The following is a 17,145-nucleotide window of genomic DNA, read 5'->3' as shown; positions in this document are numbered from 1 at the left end:
TTCTAAAAGTTGTGTAGGTCTTGTGCTCTTATGCTTGAATCCTGCTTCCCGGTTTCCCACAGGAATCTGGTTGGCCCCAGTGAGAACAGGATGCTAGATTAGATGAGCCATTGGTCTCATCCAACGGGCTCTTTTTATGTTATTATGGAAGAGAGAGAAAACTTAATTTAAAAAACACTTACAGACATCTGAAAATGGCATGATGAAATCAGCATTAAATGAAGTTGCATGTCTACTCATTGGTCTCTCTATACTGGAATGTGACCACCCCCACAATGTGAAAGAAGCAGTTTCAATTTGGGAGCCCCAGTTCTAAAGTCTCCTTATCTAGTTTAAACCTTCTGATGAACATGTCGTATGAAACAAAACAAACCGCATCCTCCAAAATGACAGCTTTGTCACCAGCCCTTCTGATAACAGATTTTGTTGTCTTGTGCCAATCAGTTTGACAGCCAAGACAGAAAACTAACCACACAACCAGGTGGGGTCACCCACACATTATCCCTCTATGCCAGGGGTAGGCAACCTAAGACCCTAATGCCCCTTCTAAATCCGGCCCGCAGACGGTCCGGGAATCAGCGTGTTTTTACATGAGTAGAATGTGTGCTTTTATTTAAAATGCACCTCTGGGATATATGTGGGGCATAGGAATTTGTTCATCCCCCCCCCAAAAAAATAATATAGTCTGCCCCTCCCCATGGTCTGAGGGACAGTGAACTGGCCCATGGCTGACCCCTGCTCTAAGCCAAATCCACTTCCTGGGCTCTCCATATCCTCATTATTTAAAAATCCACCTCTATTTACATGTTATTGAGTTCAATGCATGTTGTGGAACCACAGAACAGCCAATTCCTGGGATTAGCAGACTAGCAATAAAAAGGAAAGAAGTGGGGGGAATTAAACAGAGTGCTAATAGCAGGGATTAATACATCTCATTGAAAGGGCTTATTTTTTAACATGGGAAATAATGTGATGCCCTGTAGATATACTTAGCAGAGGCACAAAGCCCATCTTTGTGCTGCAGGAAGACTTATATTGCTTAATAATAAGAACGCCTTCATTTCAGCTGAATCAAGGCACTCATTAGTTAGTGGCAGAATTTGCCTAGATGTTGCTAGGACTGAGGTTTCATCGGATGTGTTTAGCCTGGCCCAGTGGGGGCTTTGCAATGTCATGGCGAGGGGGAAAGTATTGCCAGCTTCTCTGAGACAGCACAGGCAAGACGTACACATTGTGGCTCTCTCAGAAGCACACAGAATATGCCAGACACAATTCTCAAAGTTGCAGAGCATGTGCTTTTCCATGTGGAAGGAACCATGTTCAATCCCTGGTGCCTCCAGATAGGGTTAGGAGGCAGCGGCGTAGCGTGGGTTGTCAGCACCCAGGGCAAGGCAAGTAATTTGCGCCCCTAACCCCTAACCTGCCGCTGCTGCCAGCTTCTTCTTGCTGCTGCCTGGGCTGGGGTATTTACGGTAAGGTAGCCACAGTGGCGGTGGCAGGTCTGTGCCAGGTGATCTGAGGCGAGTTGCCGCTGGCGCTGCCGCCCAAACGACGCCGCTTGCCTGGAGGAGGAGGAGGACAGAGAGGCGAGGAAAATGCAACATGGCCCAGCAGCTGCAGCAGCAGCAGCGGCGGCGGGGCTGTGAGGAGGGGCTGCCTGGTGCGCCCTCCGCGGCCCTGACGCACGGGGACCATGGTGAGCGCTGAGAGCCGCTGCCTGCCGGACGCCTTCAGCCTGGACGTGCGCACAGCTCATCGGTTCCGCCAGACATGGGGCTCTGCTACAGCCTGCGCCCGAGGCTCTTCGGCGACTCCGGAGGCGGCGAGCACGCCCCCCCCCCAGATGTTGCGCCCGGTGCCGGAAGTCTTAAACGAGCTTTGGTCCATCCACTCAGAATGTTGCCTAACTGGTTTTCATTCATTCTTAATCCCTGTGTGTCCTTGACCAAGCCACGAAGGCCAAAACCTTTGAGCTTCAGCACTTACACACACCAGGGTCAAGGTTTCCAAGAACAGATGTCTCAAATTAGGCTTCTAAATCCCACATTTAAGCTTCTAAAACTGACTTCACTTTCATTGCTAAGTGACTGGCCCTTTGAAACAGTTGTTTATATAAATGTAGGACTATGACATCTAACTTTAGACAATCTAATTTTAGGTCATCTCAGCTTGCTGTTACTAAATATAAATGAACTGTATTTCATAAGCCATGTGCTACCTACTGATTAAGGGAGAAGTCTCATATCCAAGTCCCTGTTTGAATAAAGAGATAAAGCACAGACTCTCCAGGGTCCTACCTTCCAGAGCCAGCCCGGGATTTACAGAAGGTGTCCCAGTTTCTGATCTGATCGCAGAATGTCTCACTTTTCCTTACGGCGCCACAATTTTCATTGGAGAAATGTTGGAGAGTGCGGTAGGATGTCCCTATTTTCATCAGAGAAATGTTGAAGAACATAGCGTTATCTGACCCCTGAGCTATCTAAAAGCAGCCCTGTATAGGGAGGTTTTTAATGTTTAATATTTTATTATGTTTTTATATATGTTGGAAGCTGCCCAGAGTGGCTGGGGCAACCCAGTCATATGGGTGGGGTATAAATAGTAAAAATGTTGTTGCTGTTGTTTGATAGGGTGTCCCTATTTTCATTGTAGGGTATGAAAATGGGGTATTTACATAACACACAAACAAGCATATAAACAGATCAAGTTTAAGAAAATGAATGTGGTATGACCACACTTGCAATATTGTGTAGAGTTCTGGTCACCTCATCTGAAAAAAAGATGATATTATAGAGCTGGAAAATGTGCAGGAAAGGAGACCCAAAGAGGGTGGAATAGTAATAATAATAATAATAATAATAATAATAATAACAACAACAACAACAACAACAACAACAACAACAACAACAACAACAACAACTACAACTACAACTACAACTACAACAACAACAACAACAACAACAACAATTTATTATTTGTACCCTGCCCATTTGGCTGGGTTTCCCCAGCCACTCTGGGTGGATTCCAACAAAGACAAAAAAATTCACTAAAATGTCACACATTAAAAACTTCCCTGAACAGGGCTGCCTTCAGATGTCTTCTGAATGTCAGGTAGTTGTTTATGTCTTTGACATTTGATGGGAGGGTGTTCCACAGGGCGGGTGCCACCACTGAGAAGGCCCTCTGCCTGGTTCTCTATAGCTTTGCTTCTCGCAATGAGGGAACTGCCAGAAGGCCCTCGGCACTGGACCTCAGCGTCCGGGCAGAATGATGGCCGAGGCCATTTAGGGCTTTAAAGGTCAACACCAAAACTTGGAATTGTGCTTGGAAACGTACTGGGAGCCAATGTAGGTCTTTCAAAACCGGTGTTATGTGGTCTCGGCGTCCGCTCCCAGTCACCAGTCTAGCTGCTGCATTCTGGATTAGTTGTAGTTTCTAGGTCACCTTCAAAGGTAGCCCCACATAAAGCGCATTGCAGTAGTCCAAGTGGGAGTTAACTAGAGCATGCACCACTCTGGTGAGACAGCTTTGAAGGGTGTAGAAAGAGTGAAGGGAAAGGTTTTTTCCCCTCTCCCATAATATGAGAACTCAGGGCCAGACAATGAAGCTGAATGATGGAAAAGGTGTGGGGGGGGGAGCAAGTATTTCTTCACATAGTGCATAGCCAGAACTACAAAATTTGCTCCCATGAGAGAAGTGATGGCAACTTGCATGGGTTCAAAAGAGGATTAGTCAAATTTCATGGAGAAGAAGGTTATCAAAGTCCACTAGCCATGATGGTTCTGTTCTGTCTCCATGACTGGAGGTAGTATACTTCTAAATATTGTACCAGTCAGTGGAAACAATAGGAGGGGAGAGTGCTCTTTTGCTCAGATCCTGTTTGTCGGTTTCTCCCAGGCATCTGGTTGACCACTGTGAAAATCTGATGCTAGACTAGATGGGCCTTTGGCCTGATTCAGCAGACTCTTCTTGGAGGCATACAATTTGGACAAAAAAGTTGATTTCCAGGTGGAAAAATTGGAAACAGAATTGTTAGATTCAAAAATCAAGAATTTGTCAAGAATATATAACTTGCTGTTGAAATGGAACACTCAGGATGAAATGGTGAAATCTGATATGATTAAATGGGCACAAGATGTTGGACATAACATAATGATGGCTGACTGGGAACAGTTATGGACCACAGGTATGAAATTTACGGCATGTAATGCCCTAAGAGAAAACTTAATGAAAATGATTTATAGGTGGTACATGACACCAGTCAAGCTTGCAAAAATTTACCATTTGCCCGATAATAAATGTTGGAAATGTAATGAGATTGAAGGTACATTCTTTCACCTTTGGTGGACATGCCCAAGGATTAAGACATTCTGGGAGATTATTTATAACGAAATGAAAAAGGTATTCAAATATACCTTCCTGAAGAAACCAGAGGCCTTTCTCCTGGGCATGGTCGGCCAATTGGTGCCAAAGAAGGATAGAACATTTTTCATGTATGCAGCAACAGCAGCAAGAGTACTGATTGCGAAGTATTGGAAGACACAAGATTTACCCACCCGGGAAGAATGGCAGATGAAGGTGATGGACTATATGGAACTGGCAGAAATGACTGGCAGAATCCGAGACCAGGGAGAAGAGTCGGTGGAAGAAGACTGGAAAAAGTTTAAAGATTATTTACAGAAATACTGTAAAATTAGTGAATGTTAGAAAAATGTTGGAATGAAGTTATATGGCTTTAGTAGAAATGTTATAAGGAATTAAGTATAAACAGATTAATAGAGTATTAAAGGAAAAATAAGGTTAGAATGTGTTAAAATAATTATAGGATAGAAAACAGAGGAAGATGGAAAGGAATTGCTGAAACAATTAACAGAAGTGGAATACAAAAAGGGAGGTGTGAGGAGGTCACGGAAATAAGTGAATGAAAGATAAGATACTGAAATTATTTGATGTGTTTTAAACTGTTTTTGTTTTGTTTTGTTAGTTTAATGTGTTAGTGTTATGTAGTGTTTTTGTATTGTATTGTATTGTTCTTCTTTTTTGTAGTGTTTAAATTGTTGGAAAAGTAATAAATATTATTTTTTTTTAAAAAAAAAGATTCAGCTGACTCTTCTTATGTAGTCATCCTCCAAATTCTTTGCAAACAGGTCACAGCAAGCTGCCACTCCATTAATTTCAATGAGTCTATTCAGAATATAACTTACTTGGATGCAACTTAATGATTCTTCAGGCTAATGTTTACTGTTTCATTTTTTAAAAAAATATATAGGAAAATGAAGTATTAGTACTTTGAAGTGGATGAAGGGTGAATGAGTGGGCAAGGACTAGATTATGATTAAATAAGCAAATGGGGGTAATTGGCTGATAACTGATCTTACGCTGATGTTTCCTACAACAGTTGTAATATGGGGAGCTGCCCAGAGTCCCACTAATATTGTTTTCATGTCAGCTTCACTACAACATTCATGTACAAAAGTACATTATTATTTGTACGTTCAAATGCGCATGTGCGCACACACTCACACAATGACCTGGAAACTGCTGTCTGATTTTCATAGCAATACTGGTGAAGCAGGCATATGGATAATATCAAATCAGCCCCATTATCTCATTAGTAAAGGACTCATTAACATGAATGGTCTGTTTAACCAACATTTGCATGCCATATATTGCTGTGCAGATTGCAATTAACATCTGCCAGAGTTGTATACGAGTTGCAGCGCTCGATGTAGCCTGCTATTTCCTGTATTGAGCAACCCTGCAGCAGCAAAAACAAATAAACAATCTCCTACCTGACTAATGCACTAACATTTTCTTTATTTGCTCATGCTTAAAGAGGTCTCAACAGTACAGAGATTACACTCATGAGGTGTCGATATTGCAAGGGAGCTGAGCTGTGACTCTCGCTTACCATTCATTCACATAAACAGAGCAAATCTCAGAACAGCTTGTTAGGATCCAACGATTTGCAGGCATGCCACCTCTCATAGTGACCTGCCTAGATCCTCAGGTCATCAGCAATGGCCTTCTCCAAATCCCATGTCCAACAGAAGCACCTCTGCAAGGAGGTATGTCTGGTGCCAATATTGCCTTTCAGGCACCTGGAGAAGATTGCAAACTTTTAAAATATTTAAACATTCTAAATATTTAAACTCTCCAAATAGCATCTGGGTCTTAATTTACTGCTTGTTTTGTTGGGTTGTTTCTTGTTTTTTTAGCTGCTAATCTATCCACCCCTTCTCTTCCTGCTCGCTGCAAACTACCTGGAGATCATTGTGAGAAAGAAAGTATATAAATCTCTAACACAGTTTAGCAAACAAGTAGCTGGAAATAAATGGCTCACTGTCTTGGGGTTTCAGCCTGGAACTTATGAGGTAGTGTTGTTCCAGAGGGGCCAACAGCGCCAACTAAGTCCTACTCAGAGCAGACTTCTTAAAATTAATGAGTCTAAATTACAGTGGTACCTCTAGTTGCGGACTTACCATATTTTTCGCCCCATAGGGCGCACCGCCCCATAGGATGCACCTAGGTTTTTTTTTGGGGGGGGGAATAAAGAAAAAAAATTATTTCCCCCCAAGGCGCGGGGCTGGCGTGGGGGAAGCCCGAGCTTCCCCCGACCCCAGCCCCGAGAACAGCCTGCTATCCGCAAGGCTAGGGAGCCCTGGGCTTTGGAATGCAGGCAGCTCTGCGCAACCTTCCGGAGACTGGCGCGACTTCACGCCGGGTTCCCTATGGCTGCGCAGAGCTGCGCAAAGCCCAGGACTGCAGGCAGCTCTGTGCAGAGCTTCCTGAAGCCTGCATTCACCCCATAGGACGCACACACATTTCCCCTTCATTTTTGGAGGGGAAAAAGTGCGTCCTATAGGGCGAAAAATACGGTAATCCGGTAATACGGGGTGTCATTCGCACCCCAAAAAGTCCACAACTAGAGTGCCTCCTCCACACATGTGCGCAGCACGATCAAGCACTTCTGCATGTGAGCAAATTGCACAGATTGCTTCTGCACATGCGCAAAGCACGCAGGTAGCTTCTGCACATGCGCAGCTCGCGAACCCGGAAGTAAACACTTCTGGGTTTTCCTGGTTTGTAAGCTGAAAGTCCATAAGAAGAGCAGAATGCAACACAAGGAATGACTGTAATCATGTCCATTCATTTTGGTGAGTATCCCTTGAGTATGACCAACCCACAAACTGGGTTGGTAGAGCATGAGGCTCTTACTCTCAGGGTTGTGGGTTTGAGCCCCACATTGGGCAAAGGATTCCTGCATGGCAGGGGGTTGAACTGGATGACTCTTGTGGTCCCTCATGACTCTACAATTCTGTCGTTCTTTGAAGGACACCACTTCTGAATTTTTCAGTCTAGTTCTCCAGCCAAGTAATGTGTGCAAATACGAATACTAAGCTAACATGTTTATTGGGTTAATAATGTAAATCTTGGCACACTTGACCTACCTAATGAGGTCTTCAGAAGAGCTAAATTTCAAACTGATCTGATAAATATTGCTGTGGATACAGCCATGGGTGTCTTCATGTTGTTGTTGGTTGTTGTTTTGCTTGGAAGGCGGGGGGAGCAAAGTAAACACCAAATAAACAGCCAAACAAAATTAGCATCAGAGTAAGGCCTAACATGTTCTCGAAGCTACCAACATGAGTCTGACCAAACCGCGGGAGGCAGTGGAAGACAGGAGTGCCCTGCGTGCTCTGGTCCATGGGGTCACGAAGAGTCGGACATGACTAAACGACTAAACAACAAAAGGCCTAACATTTCTGGTAGATCCTGTAACTGAGCAGTGACATGGTCTAAGTATTCCAGATCCAGCGCTCTGTTGGTTCCCAATAGGTTCAGTATAGATATAATAATAATCACTTTAGTATCACTCAACTCTTCAACAGTCAAAGATTAGCATTGTTAGAGAAATCATTAAGTTTGGTTTCAGGATTGAAATATACTCGGAGCTGAGTGTTGATTTCATGCTCTTTATTTCAGCTTATGGTCATCAATGAGTGAGTGAGTTCCCCCCCCCAAAAAAAAAAACCTCTGGATGACAGTTAAGTCCAGTTGCAAACTACTCTGGGGTTGTGGCACTCATCTCGCTTTACTGGCTGAGGGAGCCGACAGTTTTTCCGGGTCATGTGGGCAGCATGACTAAGCCGCTTCTGGCGAAACCAGAGCAGTGCACGGAAATGCCGTTTACCTTCCTGCTGGAGTGGTACCTATTGATCTACTTGCACTTTGATGTGCTTTCGAACTGCTAGGTTGGCAGGAGCTGGGACCAAGCAACGGGAGCTCACCCCGTTGTGGGGATTCGAAAACCTCTGGCTATATATACATTATTTACACAATGGGTCCCACAAGATTGGCTGATTCAACTCCCCTCCTGGAGTCTGACTGGGCCACTCAAGTTGCTGCCTTCTAGGATCCTACCTGCCTATTGTACTAGGATTCAAACTCAGTACCAAGGATTAAGGATAATGACATTCGCTCTGGTCAAGAATAAGAGTGGTAGGTGACATGGAATGAAAGTGACATTTGATTATTCATGTACTGCTTAGCCACAAAGTTGTGCAAAAATGTTCCAATGCATGGAACTGCAGACAACCCGTAAAGCGAAATAACTGCTGATGATGTAAAATGAATCTAAAGAGTTCACAACTATTTTGGAATATGTTGAAATACTGCCTTGAACCTTTCTATAATATTCCACTACAGTGGTACCTCGGGTTACATACGCTTCAGGTTACATACGCTTCAGGTTACACACTCTGCTAACCCAGAAATAGTGCTTCAGGTTAAGAACAGAAATTGGGCTCCCGCGGTGCCACAGCAGCAGGAGGCCCCATTAGCTAAAGTGGTGCTTCAGATTAAGAGCAGTTTCAGGTTAAGAACGGACCTCCGGAATGAATTCAGTACTTAACCTGAGGTACCACTGTATATTCGAGCAAGTAAGTCTCTGTGCTTTGTGTGACAATTACTGTAAAAATATTGTGCACATTGCAACATGTCCAGGGGACTCGCTAGTTTTCAGGAGTTGAGAAACATCTCTCAGGTGTACTTCAGAATAAAGAGGAGCTTCAGGCAACTGAATCGAAAAGCAGCTTTCCTATGGTGCGTGTTCTGCAACAGTATGCCCCCCCCCTCAATTCTGCAGGAAATGTAGTAAAACTGAATAATGTAGCTTTGGAATAGAAGTAGCTTCAGAATTCAACTTAAAAATCATGGCTTCCATTTAAAAAACAAAAACAAAATGAAAACCCTCTACATTTTAGTCTTTATGGTTGTCAAAATACTCATGCAGGTGTCTGGGCAATGCTGAATGAAATAGCAAGAGTCAAGGGAGTTGTTGAATGAGATTCTCTTTGGTCAAAGTGCACTCTATTGTCATTTTTCATCCCTCTGAAGGGTTTGTAACGCTTTCCAGGTACCGTATTTTTCGTCCTATAGGGTGCACCGGCCCATAGGACGCACTTCGGTTTTTTTGGGGGGGGGGAATGAATAAAAAAAAATTATTTTTCCCCCCAGCCGCAGCTGCCGCCCCAAGCCTTGCGCACACCTGCCCGAAGCATGGGGCACCCTCCGGAGGGCTACGCATGCTTCAGGCTTCAGGCTGCCGCCCCAAGCCTCGCGCGCTCAGCGGGACCTCCCGCCGGGCGCGCAAGGCTTGCAGACACTCGCCAGGGCTGCAGTCTGCTGCCCGCAAGCCTTGTGAGCCCGCGGGAACTCCCGCCGGGCTTGCAAGGCTTGCGGATAGCTTCCTGAAGCCTGGAGAGCGAGAGGGGTTGGTGCGCACCGATGCCTCTCGCTCTCCAGGCTTCAGCAAAAGCCTGCATTCGCCCCATAGGACGCACACACATTTCCCCTTCATTTTTGGAGGGGGAAAATGTGCGTCCTATGGGGCGAAAAGTACGGTATTCAGGGAAACTAGTGGTGTGCCATGAAATTTTTCGTAGGGGAACAGTTAGGGTCAGAGGTGCCAAGGGCAATGGGAGGGGGATGGTGTCATATGTGAGACATCACCTGTATGAGCATCCCTAAGCTTGACAGAAATTTCCTAGGCTTTGGGAAGGAGGCAGCAGGGAAACATTTAGCGGAGTAGCCTACTCACCCATGTCTACGGACTGCACACCACTACTGGACCCCCTGCCAATGGCCAGGGATGATGGGAGCTGTGGTCCATCAGCTTCTGAGCGCTTCACAGACAAGGTGCCTTTTGACCAGGAGGCATGTGAAGGAAGAGAGAAGGGCAGCATCATGGATAAGAGATAAATAAACAATAGTACAGTGGTACCTCTGGTTACGTACTTAATTCGTTCCAGAGGTCTGTTCTTAACCTGAAACTGTTCTTAACCTAAAGCACCACTTTAGCTAATGGGGCCTCCCGCTGCTGCCACACCGCCAGAGCACGATTTCTGTTCTCATCCTGAAGCAAAGTTCTTAACCCAAGGTACTATTTCTAGGTTAGCAGAGTCTGTAACCTGAAGCGTATGTAACCTGAAGCGTATGTAACCTGAGGTACCACTGTAATAATAATAAATGCAAAGAAGGTCCCAACTAAACAATGCTGCTCTTCAGAACTGAAGGATCACTGCCATAATCTCTTACCAGCATTCAAAGGTGTGTTTTCCCCCATCCAGCAGTGAATCCCAGTCAAGGCATGGTAGAGAGTTTCATTTTCTATGTTCCTAGGGTGGGGTACAAAGTCTATATCATCATGAAATTTCCTAGCAAGCCATGAGCTTCCTAGCAAGCCATATAGTGTTCCATTAGCTTTCGGCAGGGCTTTGCTACTCTACCTGATCCAGAAAACTCGTTCCTGTCTTCTATTTTAATTACACCTAATGGGTGCCACCGTGAAAGTGGCAGCATTTGGGAGGCTGTGTTCCATCCGGGGAAGAGTGAGACAAGCGCTGCTTCCCTTGTGGCTGAAACTGTGAAAGAAGACACTGATGGAAATAGTGCAGCCATCTGCAAGAGAGTGTGCTTGCAATGAGGTTGTCCGTAAAGGGATTTGAATTTCTGTTTGCAATTGACTCGTCCAGGGGGGCTGAGTGAGACCAGGCCAGCCTTCCGTGTGAAGGATCCAGGTGCCTGGGACTGCACTGCTGTTTGAAAGCAGCATGTGCTCCATTTAGGGCTGGATGGGACCTGCCCCATCTCCCTTGGGGCTGAAAGTATAACCTGGGAGAAGAAAGGATTGAAGAAGATTGGAAGAAATTTAAGATTTATCTACAAAAATATTGTGATTTAGAGGAATGTTAATAAGGATGCTTGGTTATAAATAATTGGCCATCACTAAATTGGATCGGAAATTGACGATAAATGAGATTAAGAGAAACAAAAATTTGTTGGAGAATTGTTACATTATATTGAATTGAGTGGTTATAAATTTGCAAATAAGATGATAATTTGCTTGAAAAAATTTATTAACGATGTAAGTGGGAGCGGGAGACGTGAGGAAGTCCAAAGAAGTTATGAAATTTTGTTAAAACAAAGCAATGCTGTTTATTATCTTTGTATTTCTTTTATAAAAAACCCTAATAAATATTTTATAAAAAAAAATGAAAGTATAGACTTGCTGCCTGCCACTATGCTGCTGCACCAAGCGAGAAGGCCCTTTTTCAGAGCGGTTATGTCAACTGGAGCTGGGCTAGAGCTCAGCATCCATTCCCGATCAATTATTTGTATGATTCAGATATGTCATTGTTTAGTGAATTCTCTCTTTTTTATCTTCTGTGCTACTGCAGGTTTTGATACAACTGTCTTAGTGGAAATGTTCCTTGTTAAATTTTTAATGTGTTGTTATTGTGAGCTCGAGGCTGATACTAAAGCAAAGCAAGGCAAAGCAAGCAGTGTCAGCAGTCCAGCTGTGAAAAGAGAAACCAAAAGGAGGGAGACTGGATCCCTTCCTGCTATTAAGTTCACTGGCATTTTACCCTGGTGTCCCTTGGGAGTTGAAGTGGGTGGCTGCTTCTGAAATTCATGGGGTTTGGGAATCAACACCACAGCCGGTGTGTTACTCCCTCCGAAGTGCCGCTCGGGTGATTAATCCTCCTCCTGAGGCACTGCTGCGATAGATATCCGAAGACATCTGCACACCCTGTCTCAGCAGAGTCAGCAGACAGCAAAAGCAAGGCTTTGAGGTGTGGATTCAAAGCTCTAAGTTTATTATTTACAGAACAAAGAAAAGCATGGCTCCTCTCAGCTTCATCATCAGAGAGAGGGTGGGGGAAGCAAAAGTAGTATCACGGAAACAGCATATCTGAACTTCCGTTCCCATGACATCCAACACTGTGGAATGTAAACACACAGACATGTGATGAAACAATCCCATATCTGCAGCACGGAGGAATGAATTCCCAACACCCTAGAGGGTATTTGGAAGATCATAGTGGGGAGTAGGTGAGAGGGGTGGGCGACTTCCAAAGCAGGATTGACTCAGAAAATAAACCAAGCTATTCCAGACATTTGGGGAATTATCTTGGCTTCTCTCAATTTTGAGAGAATTATCTTGGCTTCTCTCAATTTTGAGAGAAGCCTGGAGAGAGCTCAAATGTTACTAGAAAAGTCCTCTTTCTACTTGTAGAAGCTTGTAGGTGTTTCCAAGATTTAGTTTGAAAATTGAGTTCTTAGGGTGGATTTTTTTCCCCATGTTCTATTGGGGTGTGGAAAGAGAGAAAGAATAATAATAAACACCAGGGAGTAACAAAAGCCCATAACTGGCTCATTTGGGCAGATCTGGGCTTCAGCTGAATTGGGTTGAGATAGTCCCGGATCACCGAAGATCAGGATGGCCCACCCATAATGATCTGGGACTGACAAGAGACACAGCAATAGTGGCAGGGGAGAAGGATAGGCACAAAGCCTTTGCAAAGAGCTGGATGGGGCTGTTTGCAAGAGGACTTTTAAACAGCCCTGCACAGTGCTTTGCCTATTTGTGCCTGTTCCGGTCAAGGGAATATCCATGTACAGCCAAATGAGCAGGACTGAACCTTCCACTCACCAGCATTCCCACTGGCTGTGGGGAATGCACTGGGGAAGCAATACCCAGCAGGATTAAACTCTGGACCCCAAGTAAATTCAAGGACTAGATCCAGGTTGGGTCAGCCCTGAGTTGGGTGAGGGCCGATCCAAAGTCTTAGAATGGCTGCTGGATTGGGTTGTGGGACGCACAGCACTAAATCAACACCCTACATTGTTGGATAATTGGCGTGACGTCGCTAATTGTTTTACGACCCCAATTAGGCGCAGCTCCTTGAATGGCAGCCCGACACTCTTCCGTCTGCTACCCCTCTGCTGGTCCTCCTCCGGCAGCCACACGTGCAGAGTAAACACAGCGGAAAGCTGTTGCTTCTCGGTGTATAAGATCCAAACACACCTAGGCGTCTGTGTGTTTACATAACAGTCTTTATTACAGCAGTAAAATACAAAACGGCACTTCTCAGATTCTCCTGGGCTGCTAGCATTCATGGCTGCTGTCTCGTTCAGAGACAAAGAGACAGTGAGGAAAAACTCCTCCCTCCTTCCAAATCACACGTCAGGAATTGAGGGACGTCACACAGAACTCTTTAACCCTGTGAGTTCTGAAAACATCCACACCCCCTCTTCCCTCGATTCCTGAGGTGACATGGGTATTTACCTTTACAGACCTTTTGTGCCCCTTCCTGGCATTCTTGTCAGGCACCAGTGGAACCTCCTCACAACTCTCAGGTTCGCACTGTGCGAAACCAACCCACACACCTGTGGCCTGATACCTCTCAGGTGGAATTCCCTTCGTTGTGCGACTGGACCGCCTGGGCACAAACTCAGGTATTTTCTCTGACTCACTGTGGTCAGCAGGTGTGTCCTGTGCATCACGGGAGTCCCCCTCTGACTTAAAGCGTCTTCGAATTCTCTGCATTACGCTAACAGGAGACACAGGCTCACTCTTGGGCTCTCTTTTGACAACTTGTGGAGATGCCCCATCCTGTTCTTGACCTTGGTCAGTGACCTGGTCGTCAGCAGGTACAGCCTCTGGTTCTCCTTCCTCGGAATCTCCCCCCTCTGAATCAGACAGACATTCTGAGAGAACGTCACGCCTTGCAGGAGTCTTTGACCAACTATCCTGCTCATAGAACTCAGCATGTTTACTGACCAGAAGCTTACTCTGATCACCTTCTGGATATGCAAACCTCCAGCCTTTAGTGGCTGGTTCATACCCACAAAAGATCATTTTCTGGAACTTGGGTCCACCTGGCTTTTGCAAAGCCTTTGGCACCGGCACAGATGCCGCTGACCCGAACAGACGGAGAAAATGAATCTGGGGTTTCCTTCCGTGAAGCATGAAAAACGGTGTGTCACCTACCACTGAATTGTAGGACCGATTCCAGGTGAAATTCACATTCTTAATTGCCTCCATCCAAAAGCTTGGAGGTAACCCAGAGTCTGACAGCAACACCTGTGTAGCCTTAACCAGAGCTTCACTTCTGAGCTCTGCCACCCCCCTCTCTTGAGGAGAAGTGACCTTGTGATGTATCCCTTTCTGGTGAAAGAACTTCTGCAGAGCAGACCCAGTAAACTCTGCACAATGGTCACTTCGAACTCCCTGTACCTTGGTGGAGAACCTTAGTTCCACCTCCTCAACCCAACTTTTAATCAGTTGTGGTGCATCTTCCTTGGATTTCAGAGCATGTGTCCAGGAGTTGTGTATGGTCATCAAAAATTGTTAGCAAAAACCTGGCCCTTCCCAGACTTGGCTCTGCCATGGGGCCCAACAGATCTATGTGAACAAGCTCAAAAGGTTTTGTGGTTACCCTGTCCAACGCTTGATAGGCCTCAAAAGCAGTCTCCAGCCCCTCTACCAAAGGCAGCTGTGATCCATCCAAACTAAGCACAATAGCTCCTAGAGCTTTGTGATTTTTTCTCTGTGAAGCGTGGGCAGCTGTAATTTCTGCCGCTGAAGCACCTGCCGCCGGTTGGGGTAGTGGAGGTCCCTGAACAGCCTCCCACAGCCCCTTGGCTACCAGCCATGCCTTCAGCTTTCTGCTCCATTCTTGCCAGTTTTTTCCGTCCAGTTTTTCAAATGGCACGGTGTACGACTCGTGGCTGTCTGCCATTTTCTCCCCAGGGCCCCAGCTGTACTCACGTAGCAGCAGCTCTCCGGCACCTGTCTCTGGAAAAGCGATTCCCTCAGCGAGCTCCTCTGCCTCTCAGCATCAGGCAGGACTCAGCGTCTTCCCAGCTGGCTCCAGCGTCTTCCCAGCTGACTTCAAAGCACACCGGCACACTTCGCAACAGCTTTATAGCAGTAATCAGCGCCCATAACCTGTTGGATAATTGGCGTGACGTCGCTAATTGTTTTACGACCCCAATTAGGCGCAGGTCCTTGAATGGCAGCCCGGCACTCTTCCGTCTGCGACCCCTCTGCTGGTCCTCCTCCGCCAGCCACACGTGCAGAGTAAACACAGCGGAAAGCTGTTGCTTCTCGGTGTATAAGATCCAAACACACCTAGGCGTCTGTGTGTTTACATAACAGTCTTTATTACAGCAGTAAAATACAAAACGGCACTTCTCAGATTCTCCTGGGCTGCTAGCATTCATGGCTGCCGTCTCGTTCAGAGACAAAGAGACAGTGAGGAAAAACTCCTCCCTCCTTCCAAATCACACGTCAGGAATTGAGGGACGTCACACAGAACTCTTTAACCCTGTGAGTTCTGAAAACATCCACAACATTACCAGTGTGAGCTATTCATGTCTATTCGGAAGTTAGAGATCTATGGGACCTTGGTAACTGTAATCGTAGTCTAGCTTGACTTTCCCAAAGTTTATATTGGAAATTCCAGTGGAGGGAGGGGAGAAAATAGGACTCTTTATCTGAGAAATAATCATGGGCCAAGTAGAATTCACAGTGATATTTCCTTTTATTGCTATTATTATTAATTAAAGCATATTTCAATATCAGGGAAGTGAAGTTCACAAGGGAGAAAAAGGACACCCTAATTATTTCTCATGGACTAAAGAGCATCGGTTGACTGAGCTTCCCTGTGTGAGATGGCTTCCGAATGGCCTTTCTACTGTTGAGGGGCAAATGAAAGAAGCCACCATTTTGATTGTATTTCTGATCTCTATCTTCCTCCCTTTGGACATTTTTAACTTATTTGTTCTGAAAGAAGATCCTGGGTGCCTTCCTCATTTAATAGACTGATTTGAAACCATCAGAAGCTCTGGAACGAATTCATAATGGATATTTCCTTAAAATGCCTTCCTTCTCATTTAAAGAAAGACATCCTTTCAGCCTCTAAAGTGGTACCACGTTGGCAGGGAGTACCAGCAAAATTATGTTGAAAATATCTATTGAATTTATCATGAGTTAGCTAATGCTTTGCCTATTAACTGAAGTGCACAGTGACTAATGAATTGGAGAACGGATATTCAGTCCAGCATTCAACAATAAATTATGTTGAAGAATTCATTAAAAATGTGGGTCAAAGTGTGGGGGGGGTCTTTCCACCCCCCTCTATGATGGTCACATCCATTTTTTGATGTAGAAATGAGGCAGCTCTGTTTTGATTCAGAGTCACTTTTACAGCTGTCCACTGATAAAACTTTCTATTGCATTCCCAAAATTATATGCAATTTATTTCTTTGAAAGAACACACACACAAATTCTTGTGTGTTTTAAAGTTAATGTCTCTCAGCCTAATCTACCTCACAGGGTTGTCGTGTGGATAAAATGAGGAGAGGGATAATCATGTACACCACCTTGGGCTCCTTGGAGAATAGGTGGTTATCAATGCAAGAAATGAAATGAATTTACACCTTCCATCAGTAGAATAGCAGTAACGATAGACCTTATTTTAGATGCCCCTTCTGATGCCCTGTAAACTGGCATCTGGGAAGATGCATGCACCTGTAAAATCAACAAGCGGTTTTTGCTTTCAGAAAAGCCAGGGATTAGTCCAAAATTTGCTCAAGCCGTGGAAGGAGGCAACATCCCCATCTGACTTCCATCCTTCAACATGAAGCCAAGTGGACCCCACAGTGTGTCAGAATGGTGCACCACAGCTCATTCAGTGGCTTGGAATGGACTATTAATGATTGATGGGTGAGAGATCTTTCAATGCCTACTAACCATAACAAAAGGAACTCCAACATTACGTTATACCCCTTATCATG

At 45.1% G+C, this 17,145-nt stretch overlaps 1 long non-coding RNA gene across 1 annotated transcript; it reads left to right on the top strand.

The window, feature by feature from the left end:
- Window positions 1-12,228: 12,228 nt before the first annotated feature.
- Window positions 12,229-16,084, top strand: LOC309348256. Its single transcript, XR_014159310.1, has 2 exons — window positions 12,229-12,365; window positions 15,932-16,084. It is a non-coding gene; the product is annotated as an uncharacterized lncRNA (long non-coding RNA).
- Window positions 16,085-17,145: the final 1,061 nt, after the last annotated feature.

This window comes from Podarcis erhardii, assembly GCF_964252035.2.
Source record: "Podarcis erhardii genome assembly, chromosome: 8".
NCBI lineage: Eukaryota > Metazoa > Chordata > Lepidosauria > Squamata > Lacertidae > Podarcis > Podarcis erhardii.
Note: the sequence above shows the minus strand (reverse complement) of the source record. Positions and strands in the feature narration are given on the sequence as shown.